The sequence below is a fragment of the Rhinolophus hipposideros genome (assembly GCF_964194185.1).
Source record: "Rhinolophus hipposideros genome assembly, chromosome: 21".
Classification (NCBI taxonomy): domain Eukaryota; kingdom Metazoa; phylum Chordata; class Mammalia; order Chiroptera; family Rhinolophidae; genus Rhinolophus; species Rhinolophus hipposideros.
Window position 1 is genome coordinate 31047244 of NC_138067.1, and position 21826 is coordinate 31069069.

The 21826-nt window shown below is 47.8% G+C and overlaps 1 pseudogene across 1 annotated transcript; it reads right to left on the reverse strand.

The window, feature by feature from the left end:
- Positions 1–1262: 1262 nt before the first annotated feature.
- LOC308489845 (small ribosomal subunit protein uS10-like) lies at positions 1263–9357 on the reverse strand (annotated as a pseudogene). Its single transcript has 3 exons — positions 9289–9357; positions 5853–5904; positions 1263–1663 (listed from the first exon to the last, which is right to left on the reverse strand). The product of its transcript is annotated as a small ribosomal subunit protein uS10-like (transcript).
- Between the last annotated feature and the right edge of the window lie 12469 nt (positions 9358–21826).

The following is a 21826-nucleotide window of genomic DNA, read 5'->3' on the forward strand; positions in this document are numbered from 1 at the left end:
AGAATGCCCCCGCCCCAAGCAGAGACCCCACCAAGGACAGCCTCAGCTTCTGGAGCCATATGACTGGCTCCTGTCCCCGACTCTTCTTGTTTCTATTTCAGCTCTTCTCATTCTGAATTTCGTTTCGCCTCAGGCTCCCACCTTGACACACACACAAGAGACGGGCGAAGTTTCGGGGACCGTGAACATCGAGGTAGTTCCATAGCAATGAGGTGCACAGCTCATGAGATTAGTCATACACCTTTCTGATAAGAAAAGCGAAAACGTGAAGTTGAAAACTGAAGACTTCCTGAATCCAACTCTCCACGTCCTGCCCTAAGGAACAAGCGACTCCCAAAAAGGAATCATTAGTGGAAGTCCCACGTTTCGCTGGCGATGGAAGGGGAACTGGTCAGGGAGGTTTAGTTTCAGGATCTCACCTCACTGCCAGTGGGGGGTCAGGGAGGGCTCCCCCTCTCCCAGCACTGGGAGGGTCTTGCTGTCCTGGGCTCTAAGACCGGAGTCCATGCTGCGCTTTGCTGGGATGGTCTGTCCCTGTCTTGGGCACCTGTGTCGGACAGCCAGAGGCTGTGTCTTCCTGAACAGCTGCCAGCTTAGCTATGTGGCAGGGCCCCACTATTGCAACATGAGCTGCTGAGGTTTCTGTGGCCCCTCCGGTCAGAAGGCGGCCCAGGTGCTGTGGGCAAGACATGTGTGATAGACTGAATTAGACCCCCTTAAAAAAACACCACTCTGCCTATTTTTCTGCAGGGTTCATCTCTGGACCCACACCCCTAACCGACATCTATGCTTGAAGCTTGCTCTTGGGTCTGGCCAGTGCTATAGCAAAGAGTCCAGACAATTTGGTCGGACATTCTCAGTTTGGTCCTGCCTCCTCTTCTTACTTGCTGGGTTATCTTGGCAAGCTACTCCCCTCAATGGGCCACAGTTTTCTCATTTGTACAGAGATAAGTTAATAGGACCTACCTTGGAGGGAGACTGCTAGAATTGAGCAAATTAATGTCTATAAAGTGCTTGTTATCGTGACAAGTGTGGCACAGAATAAACACAAAGAACATGTTTATTGAATGAGGGAGGGAAACAGGGATTCCTAAAGTCTTGTTCTGATTTTAGGAATCTGATACATCCATTTAAAACACTTAATGGGAAATAATTTTAAATGTACAGAAAATTTATGAGAATAGTGCAATGAACACTCTCATACTTCTGAGTCTCATACCCAGACTCACTTATTTATTTATTTTTAACAACTGACGGTCAGTTTATTTAAAAGGCTGATGTAAGCATCTGCAGTGGTGACTTCAACCTCGACTCCCGGCTCAGTACCGATGGAAGTCATCTGCTTCCCAATCTCAGGACTGTGCAGGTCGGTGAGTCACTCGTGGATCTGAAAACAATCCCAAGTTCTTAGAACCTTCCCCACAGGGAGGTTTTCTTGTAGTGATGCTCAGAATCTTGGTAGGCATCCAAACTGGTCCTTTCTCTTTGAGACTCTTTTCCTTTGGGCCTCTGATCAAGTCAGCACACACCTTCTCCAAGGATTTTCCGTTGTGGCTGGTTAGAGTCATTCTAATTCTGTGAATCGCCACCTCTGGTTTCACGGGTGCCTTCCCGGTATCTTTAAAAGCCACGGCTGTGGCGCGACTTCCTGACTGGCTTGTTCCTCGGGAAGAGTGAACAGCAGCGAGTCAGGAGCAGGACTCACCTATTTTTTTGTAGTAGCTTTATTGAGATATAATTCACATACAGTTCACTCATTTAACGTGTACAATTTAATGGCCTTCAGTGCAGTCACAGAAGGTTGAACTTGCAACCCTCACGACGCTCAATTTTAGGACATTTTCATTACTCCCTTCCCCCAAAACCTCACACCCCTTGGCTGCGTGCACCCCATTGCCTATTGTGAATACCTTTTATGTTTTTTACTATTAATACTGCATGCATGTTTTGCACCATGGTTTCCAATGTTTTTGAGTCTTGGGGACCCTTTTAAGTATTCAAATCCTCTGTGGAGCCCTCACATTCATTTAGTCACTCAACACATGTTTAGGGAGCAACTGCTGTGGCCAAGCCCGGTCCCCATGCTTTATCAGTTCGATGGCATTGTTTCAGCCTCCCCTTTATTTCAGCATTTTGTAAACTCTGTCCCATGGGACACTGCCTTCCCCTCAAAAAATCCCCCTCCCACCAAACCCAAAGGTTTTGTAGTCAAACAAGTTTGGAAAGTACCCTAGTTCTTTCTATGCATTTTACAACGCACGGGCGCATACTGAAAGTTCTGAAAAGTCCTGCAGCAAATAACCCAGTGTTTCCCAAACTCAATAGGCTAAGGAACCCTTTTATTCCATTACTCCATGAAACTCATGAAACTAGCGTTATGTGGTAAATGCTTTGGAAAACATGGCTTAGTTCCGCAAATGGGCCAGCTGAGGTGTGGGATGGGCAAATGTGTAAGATACCCAGCCAGAGCCTGCACAGAGAGAAGGCAATGTGAAAAGCAGGAGTTGTAGAATATTTTCAAAAAGGTTCACTCACTCTTATTCTTGCAAGAAGACCTGCTGACCCCTGGGCACTCTCCTGGCTCCCAGCAAGGCCGTGCTGTCCTCCTGTTGGGCATAAACACCAACTTCAGGCAAGGTCGCCTGAGACCACGATACAGGGAGAGGGAACAGGTCACTGTGGCACCCACCCAGTAGCTAACCTCCCCTCTTGGCTACAAGGAGGGGTCACACCTTCATCCGGGTGCTGCTCCCTGCTCTGCAGCTGAGACTGGGTCCATCCCAGCTAAGAAATGCCCCCCTTTCTGACAGCACCCTATTGAGAGTGAATCCCGCTCCCTTAGACTCTCCCCAAACCACTCACCCAAAGCCCAGTCCCATCCGAGCTCTTCTAACATCCTCTTGCTTCATGGTCCTCTGGGGAAGGTCCGCCCTCAATGCAAAGAGGAGTAAACTTGGCTGTTCCACGCTCCTGGGGGTCGTGGCCAGCAGGTCTCAACAATCTCAAAAACGTATAGCTCTCTGAACTAAACATATCTCCATTGCTTTATATATGAAGCATCTTTTTGAAAACATGTGGGATGAATTTTGCGAAGATATTACCAGTGATAAGGCTTGACTCAGGGTGACCACGTTTATCAAAGAAGCCACAGACCAAGATGAACTATATATTGAGTGATGCAAAGATATGTTTTACTCCCTTCTATCCAAGTCCAAACTTATACCTGGAGCTTCTTCCAATTGCAGCATTCCGCCCCGCCCCACCCCTCTGGTCTGCCATCAGGGCGCTGGAGGAACTGGAGGGATGGCCTGCAGCTCCGTGTATAGCTGGCTGAGGATTTACATGTTCTCGGCTAAGGGGAAAGATGTGTATGTCTTGTGATTTCAAATTGGGGCTCCATCCTTTGATTACTGAGTGACTCTGGGTGAGTTTCTCCACGTTCCTGAACCTCAGTTTTCTCATCTGTAAAGTGGGAGGCTCACCTACGACTCACGTTTAAGGATTTAGCAGACAGCATAAACACATCCTATATGAAGTATTTAGCCCAGACCTTCTAACCCCTCATCAGAAAACAGTGACCACCAGGCCGGCATCGTGGCTCAGGCGGTTGGAGCTCCGTGCTCCTAACTCCTAAGGCTGCCGGTTCGATTCCCACATGGGCCAGTGGGCTCTCAACCATAAGGTTGCCGGTTCAACTCCCCGAGTCCCGCAAGGGATGGTGGGCTCTGCCTCCTGCAACTAAGATTGAACACAACACCTTGAGCTGAGCTGCCTCCTGGATGCCTCAGTTGGTTGGAGCGTGGGCTCTCAACCACAAGGTTGCCGGTTTGACTCCCGCTGTGCCCCCTGCAACTAACAACTGGACCTGGAGCTGAGCTGCACCCTCCACAACTAAGACTGAAAGGACAACAACTTGACTTGGAAAAAAGGCCTGGAAGTACACACTGTTCCCCAATAAAGTCCTGTTCCCCTTCCCCAATAAAATCTTTAAAAAAAAATAGTGGTTAAGATTAAAAGAAAAAAAAAAAAGAAAACAGTGACCACCATTGTTGCGGTCATCGTCGTCATCATTATTATCTAAACAATACAGGCCAAATGCGTAGATCTTCCGTCAGCATTTTGTCTAGATTAGATCAAGTTCTCAGCCTTGGCTGCCATGGTAACCACCTGGGGAGCTTAAAAAATACTGATGTCCCCTACCCCTTAAGGTTAGGAATAGGTTGGTGCTGATAGGGTTGAGAGCAGCTGTTCTAGGTCTGGTGCTAAGAAAAGGAGGACATGGCTTCCTTGACACTTCAGTCTGTACAGTTCTGCTGAGTGAGCAAGAATGGATGGTTCTGATGGTCTAGGGGTGCAGGGCCCACTTTCGTACCACCCAGATCCATCTTTAGAAGGTGCATTCCACGGCAGCTGCCAGGGCTGCTGGAAGCCTGGGAATTGGGGCATCGCAGGGCGGTGGGTGGCAGCAAAGCCTGAGTCACTCTCATTAGTGATGGAAATAGCTAACTTTCCTTGAGGGCTTCCAGGGCCCTGAGTGCTGCATATCCATGCATCTGCTTGATACCCACAACCCTTCAAAGTATGTGAATTCGTTTCCAGTTGCTGCTGTAACATTAGCCCCGAATCGGTGGCTTGGAACAACACACAAGCATTTTTTCACAGTTCCGGAGATCAGAACAAGATCTGTTCTGGCAATGGGTCCCAGGGGGCTAAACTTAAAGTGTTGGCAGAACTGTGTTCCTTCTGAAGGCTCTAGGGGAGAACCCACTTTCTTGCCTTTTCCAGTTTCTACAGGCCACCTGCATTCCTTGGCTCATGGCTCCTTCCTCTATCTTTACAGCCAGCAGTGGCCAATTGAGTTCTTATATTGCACCACTTGGACTCTCTTTCGCCTCCCTGTTCCACTTCTAAGCACCCTTATGATTACATTGGACCCAACCAGATAGATCATCCAGGATTATCTATGTTAAAGTCAGCTGATTAGCAAGGTTAATTCTGTCTTCAGCAGTGACTCCCCTTTGCTGTGTAACCTAACACATCCACGGTACTGGACATCTAGGGGGGACCGCTGCCTACCACTCTACCTTCTACTCATTATTCTCATTACATAGATGAAGAAACTGTGGCTCAGAGTGGTTAAGTGGCCCAAGACTACACAGCGACTGAGGACCCTAGTGAGATTCCCCAGACCCTTTGTGTGGAGGTCAGGGGACCACCCTCCTTTATCTTCAGCCACTGCAGGCCTAACACAGGCTACGAACTTCCACATTTCATTCTCCATGACACACAGCGTCTCATTCTATCCCTGTAGCCTGAGCAGATGCAGAAACCACACATGAAGCGGGGGAAGGGGCCCACTCACTCCCCACCCCATTCCCAGCCCCCTCCATTCACAGATGGGCTTCAACCAAATACTTTACCACACCCTTTCCAAGCCAGTTTCTGTTCATTTAATCGGACCCATTGCGTGTTGAGTCAAGACCAGCTGGGAACATAGAGGGAGGCAAAAATAAGAAACCGTTGAGACTCCGGAACCCAACTAAAACGGTTCTCCAGGCCTTTTATTTTTAATTTTGGAGATTCACTCATTAGAAGCCCTCGCCACTTTGATGATAGTTTTCCATTTGTGGGTCCATTTGGGGTGGGCCCAGGAGTGAAAACTACAGAGTCCATTTTCACTCAGCATCTTGGGAGCAAGCTGACATTATAGAACAAAATCTTCATTTAGATGGCGTTTGCACCAAGAATGATGTGTATTTGTGTTTCCTCAACATCTAAGACATCAGGAAAATAAAAATGGAGGCAGAATATCAGGGCCGGAAGGCCTCACAGAGACAGACGCTGGATCTCACCTGCCTTCGTGTGTAAGGACAGGCCCGAGGGTCCCGGCCTGGCCCAGGCCATCTAGAGAGGGAGTGGCGCATTGAGACGCTGACCCAGACCATTTCAGGGTGCTAGACAGGCTTGTGACATATCTCAGAAGGCTCGCCCTCCTATCTCCCCTTTCCTCTCTCTCTCATGGACTCCTCCCCTGAAGCCATGCTTCCCCTCTGAAGATGCCAGCAGGAGTTAAGCAAACACTTGAAGATGGAGACACTGGATTACCTGGTTGCTGACCCATCCTCTCAAGGGCCTGCAGGGCCTCACCAGGGATGTGTGCCTGGAGACCATTAGCAAGGCCCAGCCCTGCCTCCCGAGCCCACAGAACAGCAGCTCTCAAGTCCTGATTCTCTTGTCTGCAGTGGGACTGGGACATCTGTACTTAACAAGCTCCCCAGGTGATTCAAATGGGAGGCCATGGTATTCACACAGGGGGAAGAATCCCCCTTTCAAGTTCTCGTTACAATTTCCAGACCCTTCTGAGGGTGGGAGTAGGAATGAGTCCAGTTTTGGGTTTCATCTTTGTATTTTTTTTCTGTACATTCTGAATTTATTTTTGCAATGAGCATTTTTTAAAAAAATAACAGGATGACACAATTTATATACTATTTCCATTAGAAAAAAAACACAAAACAAAACAGAGACTTGCCACATGGAAGGCTATGCATGGAAGCTGGGCCAGGAAACCCAGTCTTTTCTGCAGCGCCAGACCTGGCCCTGGGTAGCCAGTGCACAGGTACTACAGGGGTCCCCTGTCAGTCAGTATAGGCTCAGATATTGCCACTTTGGGGGGGCCTCACTTGGCAAGTTCCAGGTCCCTTTTCTGATGGTGGGAGTCATGCCCCACGACAATGTGGAAGGCAAAGGGACTACCAGCAGCTGGAGCTGGGGTAGGGCTGCCTGGGTCGTCCTTTCCAGTGACTTCCTGAGCTGCTGGCTCCCTGCCTGTCAGAGGGACTTCTGTCCACCAAGCCTGGGCTGGTGACCACACTCCCGCCCATGACACCTCAGTTTTCCCGGCAGGAATCTGCCCAGGCACCCCAGATCATTTTGGGTCCTCAGCTGTCCCCAAGCTCACATATGCACCCTCCCTCCCACCCCCAACTCCATCTGTGCTTCCTTCTCTCCAGCGCTCATCCAAACTGGGATTCTTAGGCCTCACAGCTGGCACTCCCAGGAGTGTGGGGTGGAGAGGAGAACGTAGAGGCTCCCCCACTCTGGCTTGCTGTGGTGGGTGCTGGGGTTGGTGGGAGGACCCAGGACGGGCTCCCGATCCACAGTAGGTCAGGGAGAGGGTCCACATGTGAGGTCAGGGAGAGCTGCTTGGAGGAGAGGACATCTGAGCGGAGCATGGAGTGCTCAGAACTAGGCAGGTAGGATGCTTTAAGCTCAGGGAGCAAATGGGCATAGGCCCAGAGGAAGGAGGAAGTCCAGTGTCACTTAAGAAACAGCAGTCAGCTGGGTCAGCTGGTACCTGGAGAAAGAGGAGTTTAGGAAAAGGGGCAGGTGAGGCTGAGGGGAAGTAGGAGAGTGGTGTGGGGGCTGCTTAACTCACCTGGGTCAGGGGAGTGAGCCTGGACCTGGGGCTGCCGCGTGGACTGGCCTTACATTGGACTGAATATGGGGCATGAGGGAGAGGCAATTTTCTCCAGTAGGGGTTAGGAGGAAACCCTTGGTAATTGAATGGGCCTCAAATGGTGGGATTTCAGGCAGAAGCCAGGCAGGCTTTTGGCAGAGGGAGGTTTTTTCCATGTCCTGTAAGAACATAGGCCCCCCACATCCACTTCTGGAAGTCTAGTTATGCTTTGGACAAGACAGCTGTGCGGGGCAGGGTTCTCACATTCCTAAGAATCTGTGTAGCCCTTTGGGGTCTGGCGCTGCATTTGTCCCCTGGGCTGGCTGGGTTCCAGAAGGCGGTGGTGAGAAAACCTGAAATGTCAGTGGGGGTGGGGGGGAGTTGGTATCATGAGGAAGGGAAACCAACTTGTTTCGTTGCCCTCCTCTCACTCTGCCATTGCTTTGGTCTGAACACATTTTCCCCCTTAATTTTTTTTTTAAATTATAAAAATAATGCAGCAACCGCATTATATAAAATTTGAAAAAGGAAAAAAAGAACGGTTCCCTCTGGTCCCCTCCACACTAACCCAACAGCTCTCAGGCTTCATCCTGGCACAAGACCATTGTTGAACTTATTATATCATACCCGTTTTCCTCATTGCTACAAACTCGTCGTTTGGTAGCAGCGATGGAGCTGGCGTGCCATCCTCTATTAAACTATTCCATGTGGCTGGTCATTTCGGCGGTTTGGAAATTTCTGATTTTTGGGGACAATGATACAAATGCCTGCATGTGTGGATTTTTGCTTTTGTTAATTACTCTCTTAAAACAATGTCCAGGAGTGGCCTTATTGGATGGCCAATATAATCTAATCCCTGCTCACTTCTCCAGTTATTCCTTCTGCACTCTCCCTCCATTGCAGCCATCTGAGGCTCCTTGCTGTCCTCAAACGTGTTAACCGTGGTCCTACCTCAGGGCCTTTGCATGGCTGCTCCCTCCTCCCAGAACCCTCCGCTCCCAGTCGTTCAGGTGGCTTTTCCTTTACTTCACCCAGGGGGTCTGCTCAGATGCCTCCTCCTCAGCGAGCGCTCGTCTCACTTTCTCTGCAGTTGTCCAGCTTTGTTTTTCTTGTGGGTACTTGTCATCATGTGACATCGATGCAGTTGGTGGCTTCCTGCGAGACAGTAAGTACCACGAGGATGATGTCTTGTTCTTTGGGGCATCTGCAGCTTCCTGGCACATAGCAAATGCTCAACAACACTTGCTGAATGCACATTTGGACACGTGGAGGGCTACAAATATTTTCAAGTCTCTTGACCTGGACGGCCATGTTCTTTATGAAAGGAGTGGCCATTTTCCAGCGTTTGTGAGGTGCTGGCTCCTACGAAGATGCTCGGGGCTAGGGGCAATTTCAGTCGGGGCTTTTCTCTCGCCAGTGGTTTTGACACATTCCTGCCTCTGAAAACATCTACACGGACACATTCTGGGTATTAATTTAGTAGCAGGGTGGGTACCAGATGAGAGAATGAATAGGTTTCTGCCCTTCGAAGTGATATTTGAGGCACCGTTTGACTGGAGTCCTGGAGATTTCAGGCTACAGTTACGGACAGAGAAAGCCAAATTAAAGTGCTGTGAGGGTCCACTCATTCCCCGGGGCAGGATGGCCCCACTTTCGGAGCCAGAATACAGGTGGTCCAGGTGCCCCCAAGGGGGGTCTGAACAAACTCCCTGTGACCCAGACGCCGGTGTCTCAGCTCCGAGCCTTGACCCTGAAGCTGACACAGATGAGAAGTGGATCCGCTCGTGCTGCCCGAGTGTTTGAGGGCAGCTCTGGGAGCAGAGCTCGCTCACCTCCTTGGTTGGGTGTGGCTGCTGTTTCAGGAATCCGGTTGGAGTGATCCTTTGGGCAGTGTCACCCATGGACTAAGCAGAGGAAAGTATAACCTGTGCTCCAAGATGGACTTTGACACCAACTTGCTGTGTGACCTTGGACATGTCCCTCACCCTCCTTGAGTCTTGATATCCTCCTGTGTAAACTTTCCAGGGAGGAAAAAGGTTGAAACAGAGATCACGGTGGTGTGTGTGGGGGGAACAAGATACCCAGAAGTCTTATTGCTCTAGCACCACCTCAGTCTCCCTTCTCCACTGACAACAATCCCCGTTATGTGAGACGACCCGGGTAAACCCTCTCACACGGTGGGCCCTCCATTTTGGGAGATGCTAGTTCCTTTGCAAAGCAGTGTCTTGGGGTTTATTTCAACAAGTCTGTTGCCTCAGCCCCCTGATACCTAGGAGGCAAATCACCATAGAGTGATGGGTAAGGGCTTGTCCTGGCTTCTAGCCCTGGCTCAACCCCTTCCAATCTGGGCGGCCGTGGGCACATGGCTTCACCCCCCTGAGATGAGAGCTCTTACCTCCACACTGGGCACAATGGGAGTTCTTTGTTCTGAGGGCAATTGTGGTTTAAAGAGAAAGATGAACGAACAGCCTGAGTTTAGTGCCTGGGGCACAGGAAGCCTCTCGGTATCGCAGCCAGCGAGGATTAATATTAATCTTGAAAAGGCCTTGGTGGAGGGTGCCTCTCACTGCATTTTAGTTTACATGGGAGGCAGCTGGGTGGCGGGAAGAGTCCACGTGTCCTGGTTACTCTCGGCGCACTCGGAAAAGGGAGCTGACTCTATCCCTACCAGAGATCGGTCCAGTCTCTGAAAGACAGGCCCGCCCATTCCACCTGTGCCCCCAGAGATCAAACGCCTGCCTTAACTTGTGTTGCAGGCTGGCATGAGGCTCAAGGGAGGAGGCTCATGGGAGGAGGCGAACATGGCAAGTCGGGGGGCCCCACCAGGGCAAGGAGGTGAGATGCTCCCACCTCCCGAGGCTCACGGCCTGCTGAGTGCTTTCCAACCATGGTTGTCTAGTTAATTCTCCCAACAACCCTGGGGGGGGTGAACACCATTTATATTTACCACTGAGAACACTGAGGCTCAAAAAGGTAGATGATTACCCAGTAAGTGATCAGGGGGGGATTTGTCCTTGGGGCTGTCTGAGATGGAAGCTTTTACCATGAGTTGAAGTGCATAGCATCCAATGTCTGCCCCCTTACTCCTGCTGCTCTTGGTACAGTCCTGCCTACCAGCTGGACCTCTGGGCTGTGGAATGGTCCATTGCAAACAGATAAGGTTCTTTTTCCTGGCCTCCTCCCCCGGGGGTCTAATTCTGAAGGTCTCAGGAGGGCCTGGGGATCTGCATTTACATGAACTCAGCAGGTGATTGTGATACAGGTGGCTCCAGACACTTGGAGAAACCACTCCTCTGTAAGAATCAAGCCTCTTCTTAGCTCATCTTCCCCAAATGCTGACCACACAGGGGAGACATCTGACAGTGAATGGCTGACACCTGTGTGAGCCACACTATTCTCCCCACAACGCCTACAAAGAAATCCTACTTTCACTGGTGCTAATTAAAGAAAGGAGAAAACAACCCACTGGACTCAGATCTGGAAGGACACCTGGAAATCCTGTAATGCTGTTTCTTTTTATTTGATTTTTTAAAAAATTAACTTTATTTTTAGAGCAGTTTTAGGTTCACAGCAAGACTGAATGGAAAGTACAGAGTTCCCCAATAACACCATCCCCCCAGCCTTCCCACAGTCTCCTCAACTATTAACATCCCCCAGCAGAGTGTTACATTTGTTACAATTGATGAACCTATGGTAATACATCATCCAAGGTCCACAGTTTACCTTAGGTTCACTTTTGGTGTCGTGCATTCTAGGGGTTTGCACAAACATATACTGACATGTGTCTACCATTAAACAAAACAATGCATACACGTTTTAAGAAAGGAAAAAACTGCATTAAAATTACGCTGATGGTAACCACTTGGGGCACCTCTTGTAATTGCAGAAGTCAAACGTGACTTGTATTCATCTTTTGTTATTGGTATATGTTGAGTATTACAATTGTTATACAGAGGGTACCATGATGCCCTCTGCAGTATTATTCAGAGTAGTTTCACTGCCCTGAGAATCCTCTCCACTCTGCACATTCATCCCTCCCTCCCCAATGCTCTGTTTTTTAGACGGGAAAATCCAGTTGAGGACAGATGGTTCAAGCCGTACGATAAACATGGAGGCCTTCTCAGAGTGTTCATTTTAATGAAAGATTTGGGGAGGAGGGAATAAAGCAATAAAATCGGTCATTAAAAATGTTTTCTTAAAATCAAAAATAATGTTTTGTGAAGTAATTGCAAAATACACAGAAGTTTTAAAGACAAGACCAGATACTTCAAAGAAATTTGAACCTATTAAGGCATGCTGGGTAGAAATTACCAACTGGTTCTCCAGAAAATAGAGTGTTAGCCAATTTCCATGGTGTAAACACTCCCATTATGGCCGATTTAAGCTACGAATGTGACATCACAGAACGCAGAGCTGGAAGAGACATGTATGGTTGGCCCCAGCACGTCACTGACCGTGGGAACCTCTCGGGAAAGTGAATTCAGATTTTTCTGTACAACATAAAAGGCTTCTGATCTAATGAGGTTGAAGACATGGAAAAATTGGTTACAAGTCTCTCAGGGAACCAGTAGCACAGCCAATATCAGAACCCAGCTCCTGGTTGTCAAGCAAGTGAGCTGTGTCCACATATTAAGTTCTAAGTAGTGATTCCAGGACTGACCTGTCCCATGTAAATGAAGATTGGTGTAAATAAAATGGCACCATGGGCTTTAGAATCACACAGATCAGACAGTAAACAACACGATCTATGTTCAAGTGTTATACATATGAATTCCCTCATCCACTTACTCATTCACTTATTCCTGAGCTAATGAAGAAAATATTTACTGACACCAACTTCGTGCCAGGCATTATTTTAGGCACTGGCAATGCAGAAGTGAGCAAGACGGCCGTCGATACTCGCTGGGTGGGGCTCAGATGTGCTCAAAGACTCAAGAGGAGAATACACAGGGAAGCTGCAATGGGAAGCAAGATCTGACGGAGCTTTCTGGACTTTTCTCGAGCTCTTATCATGCTGGTTTGAGGTTGTCTGATGACTCACAGCACTCCTTGCTGGGCAGTGAGCTTCTCAGGGCAGGGCTGGGTCTGGTTTCCCTTGTAACTGCACACCTAGCACAGGACCCACACAGGACAGGTGTGCAGTGAGTGTTCATGGAACAAGTGGGTCCTGGGTTTGCAGAGGTCCTCCCTGTAGGGGTTTCTGACGGCTGTTTCCACCCTTTGCTGTGGTCTTCCTTATATCACCAACAACACACAATTTCAAGGTGATCGACCACGGGGAAAGTCTGGTCATTGTCAAAGAAGCTAACCTGGCCACGGAGGGATTGATGGAAGGCAACATTGTGGTAAAAGGCAAAAGGTGGAGTTTGGAATCTGACCAACATGGGTTAAAATCCCACCTCTACCATTCACTCTCAGTGTGGACTGACATCTTGGAGCCTCAGTTTCCTCATCTGTACAATGGGGATAAAATAGCTTACGTCCCAAGGTTTGCTGTGAGGCTTAGAAATAGTGTATTGAAAGTAACTAGCCTATAACTGGCACAGAGGAGGCCCACAGTAAGTATTAAAAATATAATTAAGGCAACGGACTTCAACTCTAGCTGCAAATCTCAGCATGTTGAAGGAAAGGGACCCTGGAGGTGATGCAGCTTTTGACTTTTCAGATGAAGAAAGTTGGAACAGAAAGGGGAGACAACTTGCCCACAGTTATCCAGTGAGTTAATATCAACATTGAAACTCAACCTGGGGCCGACTGTCAGCCGGTCAGGAAGTTGTGCTGGGAATGGTTGATCTTAGAGGTAACAGGAAAGTGGAAGGGAGGTGGCAGGGGCAAGGGGGCCAGGAATCATTTGAATTTCTGCTTTAGGATGGGTTTACTCTGCCTTTTCAGCCAGAGCAATAGTTCTTTAGGGTGATGAGAAAACAACCACGAAAGCAGTTTGCAAACTGTAAAGTGCTATGAATTCTTACCAGTAATTAGATAGAGTACTGATGCTTACTACACACTGGGGAGCATGTTAAATACTTTGTGTGTATTACATCCTGCCAAAAGGAGGCCCCGGAGGAAGCTACTGTGGACAGCCCCATTTTGTAGACCAGAAAATAGGACCAGAGAGGTGAAGTTGCTTGCCAAAGGTCACACAGCTGGGAACAGGCAGAGCTGACACTTGAACTTGGATCCAACTGACTCCACTTTGATCACCAGCTGCTTCTTTAGGGTGTCCTGGCTTCTGGAACTGGGAGAAGGTCAGCAAGTTCTTGTGGCTGGAGAATGTGACTGGTGAGTGTGGTCGCCAAGGCAGTGAGATTTTCCTGGCTGCCACCACTGCCCAGCCCACGCCTGGATCTTCTAGAAGCCTGAGCAGGGCCCTCCACAGTCCAGTGTGCTCCAGAAGTGGAATTCACCCCATGTCGGAAGACGAATCTGATGCTGTCTCCTTTTTGGATGAGAAACAGAAGTCGAGGGCCTGGCCACCTCTTGCATAGGGTCAAGACCAAAATACTCTCTTGGCCCTTGAACTCCATCCTGCCCCACATTCCCTGGGCCCCACCAATGCCTCCTCACTTCCCAGGTCATTGACTCGAGTCCAGTGGGAGGCTGACAAGGCAGAGGCTTCAGTCCACTATGGAAACATCTGGCTTCTGAGGATTTTTTGTGGGAAACTTGTATCTATCTGCTTTTGGGTCCTCGGCTGAGCCAAGAGCAGATGGGGTCCCTCAGAAACTATGAGACAGCCATCCTGATTTTCCTTCCCAGAGCCTTTGGGTTGGGTGGAGGGCAGGCAGAAGAGCACGGTCAGAGGTATTTACACTGTAGCCACATTTCCAGGATTTCCATCAAGGGGTCCTCAGGGGTCACTCTGGTTGGAAAGGAAGTGGGGTTGGGCTTGAAGTTGGACTTTAATAGCACTTTGGATAAGAATTAAGGAAATGTGAATTGTTCAAAAGAAAGTATACATGAGGGGCGGTTTGAATTGGAGGGTGGGGGCTATACCCACCCCCGTGGCACCACCTGGAACTTCTGAAAGACCAGAATTATCTAGAAATGAAGAGAGGGAGCTCTCCTGCTGATGTGGCAGCCTGGCAGGTGGGACCTGGGGCTTTGCCAGATGTCCTCTGTGACCACTGTGTTCGCTGGGTGAGGGTTCCTGGAAACGGGGGCAAGTTGGGGTTGAAAGGCAGCTGCATCCTGCTCCCTAAGCTGGGTGTCCTTGTGGAGGAAGGGACATCTTTCCAAAGTCAGGCAAAGCCACCATCTCAGCCAGCACCGGTTTAGCTTCCTGACCTCATATCAGTAACCAAAATGGAATGCACCAGACTTATAGAGTTAAGTCCACTCATTATTTCACGTAACAGGAAGTTATGGGCCAGCTTCAGGGTTGGCTGGTCCCACAGCTCAGAGATGTCTTCAAGGACCCAGGTCTTTTCCACCTCCTTGTTCTGCCAACCTTGACGTTGGATTTGTCCTTGGGCTGGCCACAAGATGGTGGCTCCAGCCATCCCAATCAGGTGACAGAGGAAGAAGAGAGACCATCTTTTCTGTGGCACTCTCCTGGTAGTGAGGAGACTTTTCCCAGAAGTCTTACATTTCATTGGCCAGAGCTGGGTCACAGGCCCATTCCCGAATGAATCACTCTGGAGGGGTGAGTTTGATGATGGGATTAGACTAATTATAGGGGGTGGTAGGGAGGCTCAGGGCAGTCAACCTCAATGTCCGCTGCAGCCTAAAAGTCCATGAATGGGATTCTTTTCTCTGCAAATGCGGGCCTCCTAATTCTCCTGTATTAAAATGGACAATCAGAGTCCCCAAACATAGCAGAATCAGAGTCCCCAAACATAGCAGACTCAGAGTAGCTAGCTGCATTTGAAACTCCAAGTTTCAGAAGCCCAACCCCGCTCCCACCCCTGCTTCTGATCAACCTTTAACATATTCCTTGGCTGACATGTGAGTTTCTGAGCTACACATGCCCAGTTCCCCACTGCTCCATGGGGGTTTTGGCTTTGCTTCTGCTAACGTCCTCGATGCTCAGAGATCACTTCAACCACGGCTTTCTCTCTCTTTTCATTCTCCCTCTTTGATCCTTCCCTAGAAGCCCAGGTTTGATATCTTTGTTCCCATAGCTTCTGGTCGCTGAGGCTTTCCCCTCCACCTCACCCACTGCTCATCAAGTTGAGTCTTGGAAAAATAATCCATAGCGCTCTCTGGTTCACTTAGCTATCGTTTCCTTCTCCTCACCCCCACAACTTTTTATTATGAAAACTTTCAAACATACAGAGAAGCTTAGAGTGATGGACGCCAATATTTACCCACTACCCACGTTCAACAGCTGTTACCATTTTGCCATATTTGCTTTTTAGATCTGTGTTTATATACTTGTTGATCCATTTGAAAGTACGTTTCAGGCATGTTGACAGACCACACACAAATACCTTTGCGGGTGTCTACTAAGAATGAAGACTTTCTCCTTCAGAAACCCAACGCTATGCTCACACCAAAGAAATTTAATGTCTTTAATATCCAGCCCCTATTAAAATTTCCCAGTGATGCATCTATCATTGGGATTCATTGGAATCTGAAAAGAAAGTAAATTTCTTCCAGCCTCTAAGAGGCGGATGAAGTTAATCTAAAATGACCAAAAATACATCGAAAAACATATGCAATTTTCCCAGCCCAGAAGTCTTCGTTATTCTTTTCCCTAACCCCACTTACATCTCTCAAAGTGACCATTTTTTTTTTTTTTTTTTTTTTTAGGTCACTCCTAGGGCAGAAACCAGATGGCATTTTAATCTGCAACTCGAGTGCACGGTCCTGGGAAGGCTCCCGGGTCTTGGCACGAGATGATGTATCTCTAGCATTCAGCAGCTCCCTTAGCGTTTGCTTGTTCAGATTCTCTTGACTTTTAATAATACCACGATGAGGGGTAGACTTCTGCTTTGTCTGCACTCCAATGCTGAAGCAGTAATTCCTCCAAAGTAGGTTTCTCAGTAAGTTGTGTTGACTGACTCTTTTCAGGAAAGTGGCCACAGAGTCTGTGGTGACAAAAAAAATGAAGAGCCTCCGCTAAACAGCAGATATACCTGTTTTTCAAACAAATATGTGTGACAGTGACCATTTCATTTTCTAGACTCACAAGATGAACAATAATTTCTTTTCTCTTCTCGTATGCTCACAAGCATCTCCAGGACAATGCTGAATAATTGTTATCATTGAGACAGATAATATTCATGTACCAGACATGATTTAATTTACCCCTATTAGGTAGTGAGATAGACTGAATAATAGCCCCCCAAAGATATCCATGTCCTAATCCTCGGAACTTGTGAATGTTTCCTTGTGGCCAAAAAAGGACTTTGGAGATGTGACTAAATTTAGAATTTTGAGGTGGGGAGAGATATTGAATCATCAGGGTGGGCCCTAAATGTAATCACAAGTGTCCTTATAAAAGGGAGGGCGAGGGAGATTTAACACAGAGCAGAAGTAAAAGCTATGTGACCACGGAGGCAGAGATGGAGCAATGAGACCACCAGCCAAGAAAAGACAGCAGCCATCAGAAACTGGAAGTGGCAAGGAAACAAATTTGCCCCTAGAACCACCAGAGGAAGCCTGGCTCTGCTGACATCTTAATTTCAGCGCAGCAAAACTGATTTCAGATTTTTGGCCTCCAGAACTGCGACAAAATTAATTTCTATTGTTGTAAGCCGCCAAATTAGTGGTCATTTGTTACAGCAACCACAGGAAACCAACACAGGTAGATACAATGAATATCATCACCCCCATCTTATGCACAAGGAAACCATCCTAGTAGTGATCTTGACCTCTAAGGAAGCATTGGATATCATCAACGATTTGTTCAGTTTGGCTGTGGCCTATCTATCCAACTCCCATAGAAGACTGAGGCCCAAGTACTCTAGACTTTAAGTGCCATGAGGGCAAGGATCATCTTTCATAGTTCTCTGTAGACCCTGGTTCTAGCACATTGATAAGCTCTCTAGATGTCCCTTTGAGTTGATCCAGTAATCTCTGCTGCAGGTGTGTTGGACTTCCAGGATTGAAGTAGTTCAATTGATTTCTTCTACCTATGAGTGTCTGTCTATCTATCTATCTATGTATCTAATCTATCTATCTAATCTATACATCCATCCATCCAGCATTCCGTCTGTCCATCTATTCATTTGCTTGTTTGTCTATTCATCTTCTACTCCTCCTCTACTCTTTTAACCATCCACCCATCCATCCATTCATCCATCCAACCACCATTCGTCCACCCATCTGTCTTCTCAGTCATCAACAAGCATTCACTGAGTTTAAGTGTAGGATATTTAAGAATGGGATATTAAGTATAGTTTTCAGGGGTACAGGGGAAGGGGAAGGGAACACAGACACAGCTGCAATGTTGGGGAGCTGGGGGAAACCCAGACCAGGAGGCCAGAGTCTGTGTAGGGAAGGTCATCACAGGCCAAAGTGCAATCAGTTAAGGGGAAGTCAAGAGGGTCTTGACAGTCTAATAGAGCAAAGCTTGAAGGAATTTGAGAACAGGAGACATTTGAATGTCTGTACAGGCAGCTCTGGTTAGCATAGGAAACTCTGAGACCAGGAGATAGGGTTCTAGGGCTTCAGGGAACAGCTGCACTTACGTGGAATTGGGGCAGCTTGGAAAAGTTAAGAAGAAGAAATTAAGACCTCAGACAAGGGGATCAGATGAAACAAGCAAGCAAGAAAACTGTCACCTTTAATTGGAGCCTGAGGCAAAGAGAAAATTCTCAGAAACAAGGTAGAAGAAACCCAGGTGCCAAAGTTCAGCCTACTGACCAAAGATCACAGCTGGTGCTCAAGGTCAGCTGGATGAGTAGCCCAAGCACTAGTGCTGAGACTCCAGAGGTGTGTACTGGAGTGACTGCCCTGGGCCAGAGAGGCAGGGCCAGCTCTTCTAAGGGGGTTCAATGGTGCCAGCTGTGGGCAGACAAGAGCAAAGAGGTTGGCCACATAGGGACTGATTTTGAAGAATCATCATGGATTGGTACCCGCTACTTACAACTAACCTTGGCTGTTTAATTCAACTATATATGAGGTCAGGCAATTAAGTTCGCAAACTCATCCTAGAAAAAGTGCTACCTACCTCATTGCTGAATATCACTATGGTCACCTTCGAAGTACTCCCCTTGGGAAGCTGTGCACCGACGCCAGCGCCTAGTCCACCCTTCAAAGCAATTTTGGGACTCTTTTTCTGGAATGGCCATTCAGCGCTCTCTTATTATCCTTGATGTCCTGAATTCCATCCACATATCTTCCTTTCAGTATTTCCTTTATCTTCAAGTAAAGAAAGAAGTCATTGGGGGCCAGGACAGGTGAGTAGGGAGGGTGTTCCAATACATTTATTTGTTTACTGGCTAAAAACTCCCTCACAGACAGTGCCCTGTGAGCTGGTGCGGTGTCGTGATGCAAGAGCCATGAATTGTTGGCGAAAAGGTCAGTCGTCTAACTTTTTCTCACAGCCTTTTCATCACTTCCAAACAGTAAATTGGGTTAGCTGTTTCTCCAGTGGGTACAAATTCATAAAGAATAAGCCCTTTGATATTAAAAAAAAGTTAGCAATAGCGGTGCAACAAGTTCGCGAACTTAATTGTCAGAACTCTTGTATAGTTCATGGACCTTATTATCTGCTGGGCACTTGCAACACACTGCAAATAAAACACAGCTTCTGACCTCTGGGAGATTGCAGTCTGTGGAGGAGACAGGTTCACAGGAAATCCTACTAAATGGCTAAGAGCTGGGTACAGTGGGACCTCACTGGAGGTGTTCAACCTGTGGAGATGGATGGGTATGACCTCTCGCAGGGCCCTTTGGCTCTCACCCTCCAGTGTTTCTGACGTGTGGCACTCGTCAGAGGCCGACAGGGTTGGGTACCTGCCATTTCGGGGCAGTGGGCACCTGAGAACAGGCACACTACCTTATATTAGGTTGGTGCAAAGTAATCACGGTTTAAAAAAGTTAAAAATAATTGCAAAAACCGCAATCAGTTTTGCACCAAACTACTATTTTGTATCCTCCCCAGGAAATAAGCAGGAGCTGTGAGAATTGCAAGGGTTCAAAAAAAAACAAACACCAACCAACAAACAAACCCAAAACAGTTGTGCAAATGTATAAATGACCTGCTATGTTAAGCAATGCTCCTGCACATGGCTTCCCGGGGCGGGCGGGGGGAGGTGGCTCAAGTGCAGGTTCTGATGGGGTAGGTCAGGGCTGGGGCCTGAGATTGTGCATATCTATCCAGCTCCCAGGGGACCTGATGGTGCTGGTTGCAGTTTGAATAGCAAGGCTGCAAAAGAGTCTTATTACCACTTGCTGGGGAATTATGTTGGAAGTTTTGAGAGGGTCTTAAAAAAAAGAAGTTTCTGAGGTTGGCTAATCCCCATGATGCATGAAAGATAGAAAGCAGATACTGAAGTGGGGAAAGAAAGCACTAGGTTGACAGGCAAGTGGCCCCAGGGGTCCTGAATAGAACACAAAATCACCACAACTTCTGTGTCACCTCCCACTCACCCTGCCACAGAGCAGCGTTGGCTGTGACAAGACTTGCACCATCAGCTTTGTGAACATGAGAATAAGATTCAAGAACAGCACAGTTCTTTTAAAATCATGTCTGAGTTCCTCTTACATATTCAACAGCATTCTATTGGGAGGGGAGTGTCATGTTTTAAAAAAATGATGTAAAATAGGCTCAGAATAAAGTATGGAGAACTTTTTCAGAATGAGCAAGCAAGGCTTAATGGAGTCTTACAAAAGAGAAGAGTCATCAGAAGTGGCATTTGGCTTTAAATGTATCTTAATAATTATTTGGGAAGGGGGGAGAGAGAATGGATTGGGGAGTGTGGAGAGAACAAGGTGAGAGGACAGGAACTAAACATGAGAATGTGAGAAGACAGACCTCACACCTCTGGTCGAGGGGATTGCCCATAATTGGTTCTGCCTTTTAAGAAATTACCTAAAATATGAAAGTTTCTGCTGCCCCAACGCAGCTTTCACCGGCTAGATGATTTCATTACTTTTGGTTTTTCTTTTATTTGCCTGTGGCTAGTATCTGGTGCTCTGACATGCTGAAAATCACCCCAGAAACTGACTTGTTTCACAGAGCTATCACCCATTTCCACCTCATTCCGAAAGACTTGCTCAGGGCTTCCAAATTTTGCTCAGAAAAAATTGATCTCCGTTTGCGTACAGTTCTAACATTCTTGCTGAAGTGTTTTCAGGCCATTGCAGTTTGTTGGGATGCCAGAGATGGGCCAGCTGGGAGCTGCTGAGGAAGGAAGGACAGTCACATACTGTCACGCAGGGTGTCATGCAGGGTCTCTGCTCCCGCTCCCCACACAAGAATGCAGGACATGGTGAGGCCAAACAGGAACACCCACGGAGCCATAGATAGGGGAGTCATACCACTATAGTCTCGCTGGTGGCTGGGTTGGAGACACAGGAAGCAGGAGCCACACGATCTGCAACCCACAGTCCACTTGTTTCTGCCAACCAACCTCACGTACTAACTGCAATCTGCTCTTGCTAGCTCAGCCACCATCTTCTTGCTAGCCCCCATTAGCTGCTAGCGTAGTCACAGCAGTTATATTAGTGGCCAATGGCTCACTGGTTACAGCTGACGGCCAACTAGCCACAGCTGACGGCCAGCCAATCACAGTTGATGGCCATTTACTACCCGAGCCAGCACCTTTCCACGTGAGGCCGAGAGCCTGGAAACTGCACTCCTGGCTCTGTCCCCACACATACATTCAAGGCAGGTGATAACAACAGAGACATCTGGGGTAGTTCATGTCAATGCAAGTGATTTTATACACTTTGATAGGCTTGCCTCGGCTGCCATTCAAGCCCCCAGATTTGACTGAGGCAAAAGGACAGAAGGGGGAATTTTCACTGCTTTATATCATTGCAAAAGTTGCGAGAGCATGGGTGCTGTTTTTAGGTTGTGTATATGTGTTCAATATTCTTCAAGAAATTTCTGATGGAAAAGGTTTTCTTCTCCGGGGCCATGGAAGCAGGCCTTTTGTCTCCTTCCTCATCGCCTTCTTTCTGCCCCTGCATATGCCAGGCTTCTTCCTGCCCCAGGGTATTTGCATGCGCGGTTACTACTGCAGCTCTTATTCCTACCATCATTGTTTTTTTATGCCACACGACGGCTTCTACTGCTATGATGATGATTAAGAATCAAATGAGTACTCCTGCGGTTACCATTGTTACCACTGTAACTGTTATTACTGTAATGATTACTATTCTTGCTACTGGTATTACTGCTATTGTTACTCCTGTTACTTGCTCATCCAGCTGTCTTCCCGAGTTCAGTTCAATTGAAGGGATGGTTTTATA